Below are 18,494 nucleotides of genomic sequence, written 5' to 3'. Positions count from 1 at the left end.
CTCCAAAGGATGCAGAGGATCTGAGTAGGTGGCAGGATGCCACAGACCAAGGAGAAGCAAAAAGGGGAGGTGGGGCTCTGAGGACCATGATTACAATTCTGCCTAGGACAATCCTAGCTGGCACTAAACTAATCATCTAGACACCTCTAAATACGTGTTCACTCTTCTGTGCATTTTATATCTGAAAAGCACTCAACCAAGAGGGGCATTCATAACTCCTGATTTTCAAGGTTTGAAGCCTGCTTCATGTCTTTGTGAAGGAAGATTTAAATAACATCATTAACAGAAGCACAAAGTGTGTGCAAAGGCACCGTATTATCTGATGGCCTTTCTGTAAATGATGTGTATAATTACTCTACATACTAGCAAGGTTTTTAATGTGAGTTGGACATTTGGTCGTTTATATTATTCCACTGGCTTTCAAAGTTTTTTTTTTTATTTTTATGATATCATTGATATGTGATTGCAACATCCATGTGCCCCAGAAACATTTTTTTTTTTTTTGGTATTAGGGATTGCACCCAGGGTTACTTTACCACTAGCCACATCCCCAGTCCTTTTACATATTTTGTTTTGAAACAGGGTCTTTCTAAGTACCTTAGGACCTTCCTAGGTTGCTGCGGCTGGCCTTGAACTTGAAATCCTCCTGCCTCAGCTTTGGGAGTTTCTGGGATTACAGGCATGCTCCACTACACCTGGCCACAGAAACAATTTAGAACTAGAAAACCTGATGGAAGTGGACAATATATAATGGCAAAATCTCTCTCCATTCTTGGAGAGGTAGTATTCCAAAATTTGAAATGATTCCCTCTATAGAAAGATAATTTTTTATTCCCATCTTCTTAGATAAGCCATAACACAAATTCCCAAAATCCAGAGGTAGCTCCCCACTCTGCTCCCTCCCTCTACCCTCTCATTTTTCCAAAAGGGAAGGAGTAATTAATCTAACTTCCCATAGACAGCATGGAAGACAGGGCCTACTACTAACTCCTGACAGGCAGGTAAGTGATTAGGAAATGTCGAATTTAATTGACTTTTAACAAGACAACAAATTGCTTTCAGTTCTTTCATCAATCATAAAAATATACAGTACACTCATTAGGTTCAGGGCTCTGTGCTCAGCCCTGTCACTGTTCCTGAAGTGACGACCTTGCAGATGCAGGGAGGACAGCTACAGGGAGTGCAGGGTGTCCAGCATTTGCAGTCAAAAGGAGACACAAGGAGGAATCTAACACAGGGCAGTCAACAGTCATGGTGCCTCAAGGTCTTCCAAGTAAGATCCTGTCCAGAGGAGACTTTGATCCAATTGAAGGTCAAATCCTCTGTGTAAAAAAAACTACTATAATATAAAAGAAGAGCATCACGTGGCATGGAACAGGGTACAGGTGGAACAAGGCCAGAAAAGAGATCCCAAATATTGCTGAAGGCAAATATTACAATATTATGCTCCCTTTACCTGAAATTCAAATTTAACTAGGAAGCAGGGTTTCCTTTCTGAATTTGGCAGGACCTACACAGGAAGAGAGCAGGAAGAGATGGAAGATGCGGTCAGCGCTCTGACCACTGCTCCCACTGGTGGAAGTTGTTTTGACAGTAATCTGATTGAATCTCTTTTCACTTTGTTGTCTCTGCAGTCCTTACAGAAAATATAGTTCATATTAAAGAGAGAGAAAAAGAATGGCCGGGATAAAAAAAATGAATAAACACTTCTTTCTTTTTCTAAATATTTTGCTCACAGGAATCTAAATATAGTCTCTCCTACACCGCACTGAGCTTTAAACCTGTCAAGTGTTTAATTTTTAAGTGCTATGACCCCCCAAATCATAGAACATCCACAATGAACTCCTGCATTCCGACTAAATCCACAGGGCTCTGAGCCACATCCCTACCCTTGTCTCTCAGAGCCAAGGGACCTGTCTGGAGAGACTGGCAACCTTGCACTCTGACCCAGTACCATAAAAGAGACTCACCGGCTCCAGGGGCCCAGCTCTGTATGGGATTCAGGGCCATCCTGTGAGACTTGAATTTTTTTTTTTTTTTTTAAGAAAGAAGCTTAGCACTGAATTTCAGCTCCTGGGTGTGTAGGAGTCTCTTCAGTGAGGGTGAGAGACTCACCATGAGGACAGTGTGGTAAGAAGTGAGGCAACCTAGAATTCTTACATTCTCATCGAGAATCATGTTGGTTAAAATCCAGTGACTTGATACAAAATGAAGGACTACCTTAGGAAAGGACAGATTCAGGAAGGTGCAATAAACATAGTGTATCATGACATGAATAAAGGCTGATTCTGGAGCTTCCTGGCCCCTGTGACTATCCTATTACAGCAGCTGGAGCCACCTTGGTGAGCTGAGCCACTTCATAAGACGGATGGATGTCAGCTCTGCCTGCCTGCTCTTGGAAATTAGTGAGCCAACTCCAAGGAGTGGGAGAAACCCACCTTTTTTAAGAAAAAGGGGAAAAGTAATAATTTGAAGACAAATTACTAGATCCTCTAATGCTGTCCTAAGATGATTCTCCTGATTCACAGAGGACACCCCTCCTTAAGGAAGACCAAGTCCAGCTGGGCACACTGGTGTACACCTGTAATCCCAGGGGCTCAGGAAACTAAGGGAGGAGAATTTCGAGTTCAAAGCCAGCCTCAGCAAAAGTGAGGCACTAAGCAAGTCAGTGAGACCCTGTCTCTAAATATACAAAAATGGACTGGGGATGTGGCTCAGTGGTTGAGTTCCACGGAGTTCAATTCCTGGGACCAACCCCACCAAAAAAAAAAAAAAAATGACCAAGTCCAGGTTTACTTGAGTGAGCAAAGACTTGGGAAGGATCCTTCTCAAGGCACAGGACATCTGGTATACAGGATATTATCATGAAGAATGGAGGCTGACTTTTTTTTTTTCCTTTAGGTACTGGGGATTGAACCCAGGGGCACTTTACCACTCCCAGCCCTTTTTATTTTTGATTTTGAGACAGGGTCTTGCTAAGTTGCCCACGCTGGCTTCAAACCTGCAATCCTCCTGCCTCAGCCTCCTGAGTCTCTGGGATTACAGGCATGTACCATTGTGCCCTCTCTTATCATGAGCCGTCCATGAGATGCATATGGGTCACCACACATGGAAGACTCATGGATAGAGATATCTGTTGTCTGGGAATGGCCAGTGGACAGTGCCTCTGGTTAATTGCCCAAGGACAATGTGAATCTCTTTTCTGCTCTGCTGTGACCCACATAGCACCTGAGATGGGTGTGAGCTGCTGAGATGTCAATCAACTTACTGACTGCAAGACAACACAAACAAGACTCCACCCTTGAAACCTTCTCTCTGCCTTTGATGTCCCAATATAAATACAGCAAGTGCTGGCTTCATTTTGCCAGAGTATAGAAGCTCTATCCATATGATCAGCTAGCCTTTCCTGCCCCCGCTTTCTGAAAATATTTCCTATGTCCTGTGGTTTTTTTCATCGTTCTATTTTTCCTAGCTTTTATTCCACAGACAGCCCACTCCACCAAGGGGAACCCTATTTCCAACTTCGGCGCGGAACGCGGGCAAGACTCTCTGACTTATTCTTTTTAAAAATGTAACTGAGCATTTTATTCTAAAAAAGCATCATCTACAGGAAACTAGTGCATCAAAGCAGGCAGTACATGCCTTATTGTCCCTGTTGGTTAAATCATGCTTGGAATTGCCTTGAACGCACTATTGCTTTTCTTGACCGTTCTTTCAGCTGCACTTCTCAAAGTTGTCTGGTCATTCCAAACAGAAATTTTGGCATACTTGTTTAACATTGCAGATTCTTGGTCCCCACTTTGGGCCAGCTGAGCCTGCTGAGGGTGGGAATGTGATGTGTTATTTAATCAGATCCCCCTACATGATTTCAAAGCATATAATAAAGTCAGAATTACTAATATAGAGAATATATATATATATATATATATATATATATATATATATATATATATATATATTTGGTTTTTGAGAATGGTTTTGATAAAGGATGTTATTTCAGCAAACAGGCCTAAGTTATTCAGAGGCATTCCCATAAGTGGGGTGAGTGATCACATTAGGAATTCATTTGAGACAAAAATAAGGCATGTTCACAAGATAAGATTTTCACTGTGACTTGTTCTGTAGGTATTTTCAAGAGCGATTCCTAATACTCTTTGAGCAATGGGAATTTGGTGGAAATAAAAGAAAGCTTTCCAACCTGACTGCCAGAAGGGTATCATGCTCAGGTATCATAGTCGACCTTCCATATCCTTGAGTTACTCATCCCCAGATTCAACCAATTGGAATATTTGGGGGGAAAAATTCCAGAAAGTTCCAAAAAGCAAAACATGGATTTTCTGCATGCCAAGTGCTATGCTGAGTCCATGTGAATGAAGAGAGAAGTAGGCATAGTATTAGGTGCTGTAAGTAATGTAGATATGATTTAAAGTGTTTGGGAGGCTGTCTGCAGATGATGTGCCAATTCTATGCCCTTTTATATAAGGGATTTGAGCATGTGGACTTTGATATCTGATGAGGGATCCTGGTACAATATAATGAGGACACTTAAGAGTGACTGTGTGTGTTATAATAAGATCTACTTCATGAATTTATTGTCACATCTCAAATAAAGTTATTTGCCAACACCATGACTGCTTAGGATGATCTGGGTCCTGTCCAATCCTGTCCATACAGTCCACACGTATGTTCCATGCATGTGAATCCAACACAGATGTCCCGGCTTCCAGCTCTGGCATCCCTGCCCCATAGTCCATCCTAGACCCCAACTGAACTGAATTCACTGCACTTCGTCTGTGTAGTCATGCCAATACACCCATCATTTTTCATATGTTCTTGTTTTAAGGTCCTGAATTCTCTTTCAGGAGGGCAGAGGGCATGATGGTTGAGGAGCAGGGTCTGGACTCAAACTCCTAGTATCAACGCCCAATCTACACGTCTTTAAGCAGGTTACTATTTTCTCTCTCCCTCTCTCAGTTCCCTCACCTTTAAAACAGGACTGTTAACAAAACTCATTGTGTTGTTGCAATAGTTAAGTAAGTGTAGCATATTCTGCAACAGTGCCTGGCACACAGAGGTGTTCAATGAACACCAGCTTCTGGTATCCAGAAAAGATCCCCTTTGTGTCAAAGGAAGAGCCAGTGCCATTCTTCCCTGTGTTCTCAGAATTGCTTTTACCTGTCCCCATTAGAAAACACCACCTCACTGACTTTTAAATATAGGATTGCCCGTTTCTTCTCTAACTACTCTGTAAGGTTTTTGCTTTGTTTTTGAGAATAGGTCTCTGTGTTGCCCAGGTTGACCTTGTTCTCTTGGGCTCAAGTGATCCTCCTGCTTCGGCCTCCTGAGTGGTCAGAACTACAGACACTCACCACTGTGCCCACTTTTCTGTGGGTTTTCTGAGACATCAGTTTTGTTTTGCATCATCATTATGTTCTCAGGATGTCTCCTTATGTCTGGCCCAGAGTGTGCAGAGGCAGACTCATTATCTCAACCTAACACATTCCTACAAAATGTGTTGGGCAGCCGAGTTTCAAACAATAGCCCTATATTCCATGACTTCACAGAGAAAAAAATAACCATTTTCAAGCATCCCAAAATCAATTTTATAAATATCACTAAAATTCTATAAATAACTATCCAACCATATAGATTTTTGCATGGTATAAAATATTTAAAGACTGATTACTTAATTATTTAATACTTAGTGGAGTAATGAGAATGTATGCTTATGTTCAGTGTGCAGCAGAACAGAAGGGAATTTCATTATCCTTCGACACTGAGGGTATACTATAATAAAAATAAACAATGAAATCATATTGCCCAAGATTAGAAAGTTACTCTCTAATTGGACCTGAGTTGGGAGTGCCCTCAGGTGCCTGGTCTAAACAAATGCTGGGGGACTCATGCCCCAGGGGAAAGGTAAAGAAATTGTGTAGTATGTTTAAACTCAAGGCCAATTAGAGGACACTGAGCCACAAAAGAAGCCCACCCTCACAGTCCCATGCCCTGCTGCTCAAAGTGTGACCTGGGGACCAGCTGCACTGACATCACCATGGAGCTTGAATCTGCACATCAAAGGGGCATCACATGCACATTAAAATCTGAGAAGCTGCCATGAGTTCTCACACATGAGAACTTGGTATAGCAGTCTTTTAACTGGGATAGGATTTTTTGGCTAGAACTTTTAGTCATTATAGCAAATATTCAGATAATGAGTGTTCAGAGAGCAAAGGATGTTGGTGCTCATTAAAAGTTTGCAGAATGAGGCAAAGAATGTGGATGCAGGTCCTTGCTCAGCGTCAATCCAACTGCTATGCGACCCTGGGTAGGTTATTAAACTTCTTTGGATATCATTTTCCTCAATTTTCAAATGTGCTATTTTAATAAGGCTGTTTCAGAGATTAGATGAGATATTACCTGTAAAAAACTCTGAGACTTGGAACACTGTGGTAATAGTTCAACATTGACTGAGTGGCTACTCTGTGCCAAGAACTGACCTGAGGGTTTCATGTATATTATCTCTCTTAAGTCTCCAAATAACCCCATGAGGTAAGTGAGGGCTGTTATTTTTACACAGAATCACTAAATAGCTAGCTAGAGGCAACAGAGGTAGTAAGTGGCTGGGCCCAGCCAGACAGGATACCTTTAACCATGGGGCTACATTGCTTCTCCAGTAGACACTAATCAATGTTGAGCTATTACTCAAAATCCACAGTTTAGCTAAATATTTGATTATCTGAATGATTTTTAACTTCTCTTTGCCAGGGTAGAACACCTTAAAATCTCTTTCAAATGATCTGAATTCCATCAATACATTAGCTAAGGACGGGGTTGGGATATAGCTCAGGGGTAGAGTGCTTGCCTAGCATGTGTGAGGCCTGGGTATGATCCTTAGCACCATCACAGCGATGCGTACACACACATGTACACACACACACACACACACACACACACACACACACATACGTTAGCAACTGAGAACTTTGAATAAATTTGCCTGGAAGTAGTGTTATTTGAGGGTCTCTTAAATATTTCTTGCTGCTTTAGAATTATATATATTTCCAAACTACCTGGTTTATTTCCCAATGCATTCTTCTAATTTTAAGGAAGAATTCCCAGCATTTTGCAAAGCTTGAAAGAACAGTCGAGTGACAGCTGCATAGTGAGAGCCAGGATGTGTAATCCTTAAATGAGTTTTCTTTATAGTCAGATTATCATTGCCTAGATAAACACAAGTTCTTTCATAGGAAACACAAAGGCATTTAGAGAATATTGTGAGTCCTCTGTAAACAAGGTTTCCAATTATTGAAAAAAACAAAGCTTTTATAATCCCTTAGCAGCTGGTATATGTTAAGTTTTTACTTAACAGAAATAATTTTTAAAAACCAATTTAGCAACCTTTTACACTGGGTAGCTAGACTGCTGGATTCTCAGAGATAAAGATCAACTCAGGGAGAGCAGGCTTTTGATAGGGGGACTTGTACTGGTGGTATTGGGGCAATTTCATCCACAAAAACTATATATGGGTAATTCCTTTCTAATTAGAAATCAAAGATCTCTGCTGAAAAGGAGAGAAAGAAAATGCAAGTACTAAAATTTACATTTTTGGAGTCAAAGTGCATTAATGAAAACTGAGCAAACATCAAATATTTCCATTTCTTTCCATTTGGAATCTAGAGGCTTACTTTTCCTCCTGGCATTACTTGAACATGACAGAGTTCAGATGAGTACATTTCTTCCCATTTTGATAAGAATATATTATATAATCAACCATTCAGTCTTTCTGTAATAAACCTTAAAAGGTCATCAATGGCTTTGCTGAGTTCTGTAAGTACACACAAGTCATGGTTTAATAATATGATCTAAACATTCTAGCAGGTAAATAAATCCACATGTATCAAGTGAGGCCAAAGCAGTTCTTACTCTTTCAGTCTGTTCTCTGCCTTCAAGTTTTCTTCTAGGAATTTGATTTAAAAATCAGTGATAACATTAGAATAAACAGAAAAGACCTTTCTTTAGACCCGTAGAGCTCATATAAGTGATTTTGCCCCACCCCCACCCCAGGAGACATTTGGCAAAGACTAGAGACAGCTTTGATTTTCATGACTTGGGGGGAGGGTGTACAACTGGTCTGAGATGTTAATAAACATCCTACAATACACAGGACAGTTCTCCAAAACAAAGAACTATCCACCCCAAATGGTAATAGTGAGAAAATGCTGTTCTGAGATAAAATAACTTTGAACTTTGAGTATTCCCAAGGAAGGTCACTTAAAAAAAAATTGTAATCCAAAATGCAAATACACAACAAATATTTTAAGTGCATCAGGTAAAACAGAGTAAAAAGAAGGAGGTAACAGGAAATATTTACTTTTGATAATCTGGAAATTTTTAAAGGTATTTTAAAAGAGCAGACAGTTCTGGTGAAATACCTCCAATTAATCCAGAAAGCAGCTCAGATGAATATAAAATGGAACAGACTAAAATGTCAACAGGATTTACAAGGGAGTCCACTCCCTACTTGGAAGAATTTGAACAATTTAAACTATATGAAAACACTAAAGAAAAAAAATGTAAGTTATTTCTTGGGAGTGAGCAGCTAGGCTGTGTACACACACAGACTATGAGCCAGTCCCTCGCTGCTCTGGGCTTGCTGCTCTGAAACTCTGCCCTGACCACTGGGCTGGAAGCAACCTCCACCACTCACAGTGTCCCCAGGCACAGAAGACACCCTTGCACAAATAGGTGAAGAGTTATCTGAATGTTGAACCAGCATGGACCTCAGGGAAGTCCTGATTTCCTAGAGTTCATTTGATAAGTCACTGTACAAAATAAACATCATAAAAGAGGAAGATTAAATGTGCCCCAAAGACAGTTTTGAAAAGCAATGGAAGGGCAGCTATACCCACATGCACACTCATACAAATTGGCCTGCCTCTCCCATTGAGTCTTGGTCCTGGTTCTTCTTCTGAACAGACCTACAGACCCTAACTCAGAACTCCCCTGAGGGCAGGGCTGGGAGAAGCAGAGGCAGAGCCAACTCTGAACAAGTTCCCTCCACATGGAGTGGGTGCTTCCATTTTCCCAACAAGCAGGACATATAGTGACTGTGGTCCCCATTTGCAGGTAAGCAGAGGAAGGCCAGTATGGCAACCTTGACTGAAAGATCACAAAAAGTTGGGGAGATGAGATCTAAGCCAAGATCTGAGTAATGTTGATGCCAAAGCCCATAATCTCACACACCAAGAGGAGGGGAAATTGTCCAAAGACAAGAAAGAATATATGTTGCTGTCATTGCTGGGTTGATCTTCAGATGATTAAAAGGCCCAAACAAGTCCACTCTGGGAGAAAATCTGTCTATCATTTCTGGTGGCTCAACCTCCTTTACTCAGCCCTGTGAATGCACCACCCAGGGCATCATCTGCCCAGTGCCTAAACCAGACATTGTCATCCAGATTCCTCCATTGTCCTATAACCATTTTGGACTGTCAACTAAGTCTTTCTGTCATATGTATTCCTTAATTGCTCTTGAAATGGTTTCTTTCTGTCCATGCTCATGCACTGTCTATTCTCCTGGCCCCTTGGAATAGTCTTTCTACTGGTCTCTGGTCAGTGCTTACTTTATCCTCCCACTATGAAGTCAGAAAAGGCAAGTCTCATCACATCACTCTCTGCTCACCATTCTTCACTGGCTCCCCATTGCCAGATGGTCAAACTTACATAACTCCATGGGACGCCCTCCAGACCACCCTACTTCAAGATGGCATCTCCTCTCTTTGGGATACCTCATCCCTCTTTCTCTGGCTTACTCTGTTGGCATGACATTTATCACCTACTTGTGTGTTCTGATGGGTCATTTTATGTGTCAACTTGGTCAGGCCATGGGACGCCCAGATGTCTGATTATACACTTTTTCTGGTGGTGTCTGTGAGTGTGTTCCTGAAGGAGGTAAACATTTGACTTGGGGAGACTGAGAAAAGCAGATGGGCCAATCCGATGTGGGTGAACATCACACAATCTACTGAGGGCCTGAATACAACAAAAAGGCCGATGCGGGATGGCTTTGCTCTGCTCTTGGGTGATCCCTTGAGCTGGAGCATCATTCTGTCCTGCCCGTGCTGCTCCTGATTCTCAAGTCTTCTGACCCAGACTAGACTCCATACCATTGGCTCTCCAACTCTTAGGCCTTCCTTCACACTGCACCACGAGTTTTCCTTCACATGTAGCTTGCAGATGGCATATTGTAAGACTTCTTAAGTCTCCACAATCATGGGGGTCAAAACCTGATAATAAATTTCCACTTACTAGATCTGTCTCTGGAGAACTCGAATATGAATGTGTTTTGTGCCAATCTCTTCCAATCAAATGGAGATGACACAAAGGGCAGGGATTTTGTATTCTGTGTATTGCTGCATCTCTAGAGTCTAGAATGGTACTGACACTTAGTAGGTGCTCAATATATATATGGATTTAATGGATACAGGGATGGCACATAAATCTTTCTAGGAGGGCCCTTACTTGCGTATCCAGAACATGTCTTCACTAGCACATGTGCTCTGGCCCACCACATCCTCACTCCCCAATTCTTGATGTTCCTGATTCAAAATTCCTTATAGTTTCGTGCTCATGTTTAGGCCATTCTTTGTCAGACTCCATTCCTGGAATTCTAATACTCATTCCCTAACCTCTCTATGCCGGGTAGCATCTTGAGGATTTTAAAGATAAGAGCTCAAATGCTGCCATCTTGGGGAGCCTTCTCCTGGCTGTCTCGAGACAGGTATGTTTCCTGTTCTCCCTCTGAATTTTATAACAGACTGTTAGGGCCTCGACACTTTTACTGAGATTGGGATTGTTGGCCTTTATGAGCTCTAGATGTGAGCTCTTGAGAGAAGGTCTCTTGGGTTTTTTTTATTTTAAAATTTTATTTTCTTCTCTGTTGCCACAAATCCAGACACATATTCTTCATAGAGCTCAGATTCATGGAACTAACAGATTTTTTCAAAGACAAGTTTGCTTAATGCCCCTAAACCCCTTTCTGGGGAACACTGAAATTTCAAAAGTGGTATCCACGAAAGATTGTCAGTAGCTATAGCTAAATCCTTGGTGCTTTATGCTTCTGTGACATGGAACAAAACTTGCTCCCTTCCCACTTTCTGAATCTGCAGAGTGAAGACTCAAGAACATGGAAAGTGACCATAACTTGCTGTTTGTCAGTGGATCCACAAATCCACAGAATGTCTCATACATTCTGTGGACAAATGGGTCAATATGTGAACCGATATAAGTTACTCAGCTACTGTGCCCCCAGAATTTGCAACTTGAATGGAAGCCTCTAAGGGAAGGTGTTAGGAGTTGATTTACATGCATGGAAGAGTCTATCAGCAACAGCCACTAGTAGTTACTAAGAACTCGCTGGGTTCCAGCCATTGTTCTAAGTATTTTCTTATATTAACCCATGCCATCCTTATGACTACCCAGTGGGTAACATCTGTTGTACTCGTTTTTCTAAAAGATGAATTAAGGCAGATAGAAACTGAAAGCAGAGGTAGGCTCGATTACCTGGCACCCTAACCATCAGGCTCTATTGACCTGAGGTGCTTTAGTTCTGAACTGGGGATCCCTGGAAATGTCCTATTTCACATCTTTCTTAGAGCCCTTAGATCATCTTTTCTTTCCATGCAGGGAATTTCCTCATATTCTTCCATCCATCCTCCATCTTCTCCCACCCTTTATTCTTGCGGAAGTGCGGGTGTGCTTCAGAATCATTTCTGTTGCTTATAGTAGAAACCCAAGGGATATTCTCATTAAATCTAAATCCCCAGAGCTGGAGCCACGGTGTCTATAGATTTGCTAAGCTCTGCAGGTGGATTCTGACTTGCACCCAGGATGAGAAAAAATGATGTTGAACGGCAGTTCCAGAACCTTGAGAGAACGAACGCCTTCCTGGACACCTTTCCAGGACCTCTACCTGGATTCTGGTTCACCCTCACTGTAGCTACCAGGAACACCAAGAGCCCAGCCACGGATAGCTCTCACAGCTCCAGCACACTTCCCACCAGCTCCTCTGGACCTGCTCTCCCTTGCTACATCTTCCCTGCCACTTGCATTCCTTGGAGCCACGTGTGGGCTCCCAGAACACACCATCAGCCCTCCTTGTTTGTACAACCCAATTAGGCACACTGTTCTGGCTCTGACCTGGCACTCTTCTTGGCTGGAGCTTTGTCCTCATGCTTTGACATCCCAAATCTAGAGCTCCAAGTGAGCTGGCTGATTCCTCCAACCATGCCAAATCCCAGGGAGGCCATATGACCAGGCTAGGCTGGCTGGCTGGCTGGCTTCCCACCAGAGCAGGGGATTCAAACCTGACATGATGGCCTGCCTATGCTTTGGAAATTTCCCAGAAACAGGTATCTTATTTTAAAATAAGAAATCCTGTAAAGGGGAATCAAAACCCATGATTTAATCATGGGCAGAAATTTTACCCTAATATCTAACCTCGTATACTTTTTTTGCCTCAAATTATGCTCCTTCCTCTCCTGAGTCTTCAGCGCAAGTGAGAATCTGAGACCACTCCCCAGAGAATAAAGATTCCATTATTAAAAGCCATCTCCATGCCACCTGATTGCCTGTTCTTCCTCAAACTAAATAATCCTTGTTCTTTTAACCTTTTCTAATAGGCCCCACTTTCCAATCCTTAATTCATCTTCATTATTCTCCTCAGAACTCTCTTTAAATTCTCCACATACCTCTTAAACGCAGAGAGCTTGAAGTACCCAATCGAATCGAATCAAATCAAGGGATGACTAACACTGCTGCTCAATTTCTAGAGGGGGAAGATTGGGAGAGCACAGTCATTTAATTCCTCTCTTCTGTTAGCAAATTCTTTCCTTCAAAGTTTCATGGTATTCAGGGTAAATGTACTATGCACACTTTGGAAAAGGCAAAGAATACCTGTCATTCTTCTTCTCCTAGAAACTTTATATCTTTTCCTTCCTACAAATGTAAGCATATGACTATGTTTGAACTATTGGATAAAATTAATATACCTAAAGAAAGAAAAAGGAGGGCAGAACCTGGTGAATGGTAGAAATGAAAGATTTGCCTAGTGAAGTGTTCATCTTTGGGGCACAGAAGCCTTTTTAGAGAGGTTCCCTCTTCAATCACCTTCCCGTAGTGAAATTATAATACTAGAGATAGATCCATTGTATCTCTCCATGTTCTGTATGCACATTTGTGCTTTATGTATTAAAAGAGTAAGATTTTTTTTTCTCATATGCCCTCCCAAGATTGGTTCCTTCTCTTGGGCATGATACTGGTCCTGTGAGCTCTCCAAGGCCTTCACATGCTTTGCATATACTCTTCCCCCAGGAAGGTGGGCTGCATGTTTTGTGTCCTTATCACAGATGCAAGAGCTTCAGCTCTGGATGGCTAACACACTTGCTCTCATAGCTCACTAGGGCCTGCAGCAGATTCAGGTTTGAAACCCAGCCCCTGATCTCAGGTCCACCAGTAATTTCTATATATCATAAGGAAGTCATAAAACCCCAAAGCCTGTCCTCTAGTATTTTAATTAAGTACCTAATTTAGCATTTATGAAACAGGCACTCCCCCAAAATAATTCCTCCTATGATAATAATAAGAGAATGAAAATGCTTTAATCATATTTGTCCTTGCTTCCAACCTTCTGTTTCCCGATAAATTTCTATTCCATATTACTGGTTCCTGAGCAGGGTGTATGGTATTTCCAGCAGCTCTGAAACCCAGAAGCTCCCCTGCTGGTTAGGGCTGTGTATGCAAGAGAATATTTTTGTTCTTGGGTCAGAGTACACATGGCCCTTGCTCTTCTTGCATGAAGAATTCTTTGTTTTTTCTTCTTAATATTTTAGTATGAAAATTTTCAGACATTTGATAGGACATATGAAGAGATGGAAAGATCTTTTCAGCAAGCACTCATATATACACCACCTAAAACCTACATTGTTTTATGGCATATGTATTTTTTGTCCCTTTATCACCCATCAGTCCAAATTTTTAGAAATGTATTGAAGTTCACGACATAGCATGTTTCCCTCTAAATACTTCAACATGCCAATCATTAGTTAGAATTCAATGACATGTAGACTTCTAATATGAAGGTAACACCCACTTAATTTTTGAAATTAAATAAATTGAGTGCAGATTACCTGTTCAGGTGTGGTTACCCACATAACAATTCCACACCCCCCTCCCACTCCCTGCTTATGGGGTTATGCCACCTTTTGTAGCAGGCTGCCATTTCTTGGCAAGGGAGCAGATGACCATGAGAGAGCACATGAAAGAACACATGCTTCTTGTGACCATCTTGGCCTCTTCCGCCAATTTATTTGTGCTAAATATGAAGGCCAAGCTGCTTCTTTAAAAGGCTTGGAATAAGCTGGGTGTGATGAGCATGTCTGTAATCTCAGGGGCTTGGGAAGCTGAGATAGGAGGATCATGAGTTTAAAGGGAGCCTCAGCAACTAAGCAAGGCCCTCAGCAACTCAAGAGACTCTGTCTCTAAATAAAATACAAAATAGGGTTGGGGATGTGGCTCAGTGGTTAAGCATCAAACCCTAGTAACAACAACAACAAAAAGGCTTGGAATAAAATTCTCCCTTAATTATAGAGCTGACATTTTCTTTTTTCAGTAACATTATATAGCATTTGGGAGATGGTGGAAATTAAAGACCAATATATAAATGCTGGCCACCTTCTTAGCACTCTACATGTAGTAACTCATTCTTTAATGTTACTTTTGTGGTGCAAGATTAGTGATCAGCAAACTGTTTCTCAAGAGGGGTAGGTAGTAAATAGGTTAGGCTTTAAGGGCCACGAAGTCTCTCTTTCAAGAGCTCAAGTGTGCCATGGTAGCATGAAGACAGTCATAAACAATATAGAAAAGAAATGAGGATTGCTGGAACCTCGTGAAACTTTATTACAAAGTCAGCAGGCTGAAGTTTGCCCATGTCTCCTCTAGACAAACTAAGAATCCATTCTGAGAATCCATTCTCAAAAATCAGTTTCAGGACATCGTACAGTTATCTCACAACACAGAGTTTGCCAATACCTCCAAGGTCTTTTAATTCACTGGTGGGTCAAAACATATTTGTGTGTATGCCTCTTCATTTCCTGTACTATATGGAAAGAATTATTATTTTTTAAGCTGTCTTATAGCGATGCCAACCAAAAAAAAAAAATCACCATTCACTCAGGCAGAAAATGGTTGAATTCTATTTTTAAACAATGAGAAAAATGAAACACAACAGAGTCAGATCTGCATCCTTGAATTGAAAGGTGTTGACAGCATTAAGCGTGATCTTTGAGAAGCTATGGAACAGAGGACTACCACAGAGCCAAGAGACACCCCGAGAAGTGTAATTACAGACGTGGTAGAAGTACCCAGGGAGATATAGGAACAATTCATCACACAATCGATGTGTAATTACCTAGAAGGACACAAGGTGCTGGCTGGCAACCAACATGCCTTTGTTGGGCTGTGCCAAGGCTATTTAATTTCCTTCCATAGGAGATAGGGAGATGACACTGGTCATGTAAATAAGGAGGAAGAAAGAGATACCATCGCTAAAGCAAAGCTTGCTATTCTGTCCGACAAGACAGAGAGAGATGCTGTACTTAGAGCTGATGGCAAGTGCGGGTGATCTATTAAAGGACACAGCTGAAGGTGATTAGGTGATTGATTACCAATGGCTCAGTCAGTGTCCACCTGGAGGTGACAGGGGAGTGGTAGACTGAGGCCAGGAGGCAGGGCAGAAAGAGCACCAGCTCTGGACTGACTTTTATTAGCAAATTTGTCACCTGGACTGAGAGATGCTCATTAAGCACACAGATGATTGGCTGAGAAAAAGGACCTAGTGCTTTGGAGAAAAGAAATGTGATTCAAAGTATTCCTGACAGAACGATAATGAAATCATTATCTTTGTAAATGCAATGATCCACTCAAAGCAGGAGGAAATCTAGCAAGGATGATTCATGCATAGTCATTGGATAAGTTAACTATTTAAAACATCCAAAAAGCTGAATTCATTATAGTACACACTGAATATGAATGATCGTGAGTATGAATCATCCTAATAGAGCTAAGTCTGCATAGTGTTGTTAGAAGGGAATACAGACATAACATTGATGGTACAATAGCAGAAAACAGGTGGGTGGGGGCAAAGGGAAGAGATCAAGCTAAATTAAGCCGTGATCAGACCCAAACAAGGATTCATATTTGGTTTGCAGCATAAGACAGTGTGGGAAAGTGAGATACAGAAAAGATGAAAAATGTTTTTAAAGGGCAGAAAATAACATCTAGGAGGAAGTGTATCTAGAAGAAACAAAGAAGGCTATGGGATGTCCTGGACTCTACTTTGAAATTCATGAAAAGTCTCACACAGTGCTGGTCCACCAGTATTAGGAGGGAAAAATCATCTTGATTCTTCTATCCTTAGCTTAGGACAAAGGGAAGCATATGAAATAGCAGAGAGAAGTGAGAACAGTTGCTGGAACAATGCTCCCTGCACTTGAATGAGCAGCAGGATCCCCGCAGAGCTTGTTAAAGCACAGGTTGTGGGGCCTGGGGGCCAGCATTCTGATTCAGCTGGTCAGGGTGGGCCAGGTGATAGCCTTGCAGCTGGTCCTGGGACCACACTTTGAGAAGCACTAGGATAGAAGCCAGTGTCCTGGATGTGGACCATCTGGATTGATATCTGGCCTTTGCCTCTCTCAGGCTGCTTGTCTCTTTCCACCTGTGTGCAGTGAGAGGGAGAACAGTCCCCGTGGGATTGCTGCAGGGGCTGACGTGTAAATCGGTTAACGTGGTGCTCAGAGCACAGTAAGTACTGCATACACATTAGCTCTTTTTACTAGGAAAAGACTGACAATAAGCAAATAGACAGACAAGCAAATGATACTCTTTTAGCATAGTCAAATTTAGGTCTGGACTCTCTGAGAATGCACTGTTCACATTTTTCTGATGGAAAATAGAGCTGAGGTTAGAAACCGGTTTTCAAACTCTCAGTACTTGGTTGGCTAGGCCACATAGGCCATGTTCTCTTAGGAGACATGACTCACAAGGGGCAAAGTGCAACCTGCTTTTATCTGCACTATTTTTCAGTTACAGTTTAACCAGGTGAACAAAATCCTGAAGCACATCTTTAAAACCCCACCTGTGCAACCAGTGCTATGCACCTGCCCCTCTTCTCCAATCCCTGGCCATGCCAGAATCTCACCTGACCCCTGAGCCTTAGGCCAGACAAACTATGAGGTTGTTATAGGAGCAACTGCTGTGGAGGGGTCATGTCTGCTTTCTGTTTGGATGGTGTCTTCCTCCATTTTCTGCTGCTATAACACAACACTAAAGACTGTTTATCAATAATCAAAACTTATTTGGCTTATGGTTTGGAGGCTGGGAAGTTCGAGAACATGGTGCTGGCCTCTGGTGAGGGCCTTCATGCTGCAACATAATGTGGCAGAAGGGCAAATGAGCATGTGTAAGACCATGAGAGGAAACTGGGTCCAACTCATTCTTTTTACCAGATAACCAGCCTATACCCTTGATGACACATTAACCCACTCATAAAGGCAGTGCCCCAAGACCCAATCATCACCTCTTCAAAGTCCCACTTCCCAATGATGGTATGGTGGCAATGGAATTTCAACATGAGTTTTGCAGGGGACATCCAAACCACAAAAGCAGCACATGGCTGGCCTTCCCAAGGCCCCGACTTCCTTGTGGCTATTCTGTCCCAATTTGGATCACCCCACCCTGTCCCCATTGAAGAGGTTACAGTTGTCAAGGTTAGGGAAGAATGACAGAGTGTGTGTTGCAATACACGATGCCAGCAATTATTCTTTGTTTCTCTAAAGCCATGGAATTTAGAGAATTCCATTTCTAGTAATTATAAATAACGGAATTCACATATTTAAGTTAGACCTTAAGACATAAAAATCTCCTGTGAGATGAAAGAATCTTCTCAGGAAACTTTTTCTATTATCAAATACCATTTCATCTTCCCTTCATTTTTCTCATTCCACTTTCATCTGAACTTATGCTCTGGCTGTTCCTTGATGGGTCTTTCCAGACCTGCTCCTATGTCCCTTGTCTCCGAGCTTTTGAACCTGGTAGCAGCTGGGCCCCCGGAGCCCTGCCTACTGCCTATGAGTTCACCTTCAAAATGTCTAAATGGATTCCAGATGCACATTTGGTATTACCTTAGAAGTTCGAAGTACTCCAAAAAGAGAGAATTATTATTTTTTGAAGTGGGAGGGGGGGTCAGCTATGAATGTTGGTAGATCAAAGTACTTGTCAATAAGAAGGAAGTATATTTTATAGATAAAAGCACCTAACATTTGGTTTTATCTTTAGGGGATAAAACCCTTTTTTCAATTATTTTGTCAAAAAATGTTTGCTAACATTAATTTTACTATAAGCCTTTCTCACCTATACCTTAGTGAGTCTGAAACCAAAGCAAG

General features: G+C 41.7%; 1 protein-coding gene across 1 annotated transcript in view; it reads right to left on the bottom strand.

Annotated features, from left to right (window-relative positions):
- The window catches only part of Chn2 (chimerin 2), a 264,189-nt gene that overhangs the window by 110,651 nt on the left and 135,044 nt on the right, over positions 1-18,494 (bottom strand). The window lies entirely within an intron of this gene.

The sequence above is a fragment of the Callospermophilus lateralis genome, chromosome 1 (genome assembly GCF_048772815.1).
Source record: "Callospermophilus lateralis isolate mCalLat2 chromosome 1, mCalLat2.hap1, whole genome shotgun sequence".
NCBI classification, from domain to species: Eukaryota; Metazoa; Chordata; class Mammalia; order Rodentia; family Sciuridae; genus Callospermophilus; species Callospermophilus lateralis.
The sequence above is the reverse complement of the archived record's forward strand: the minus strand, read 5'-3'. Positions and strand labels throughout refer to the sequence as shown.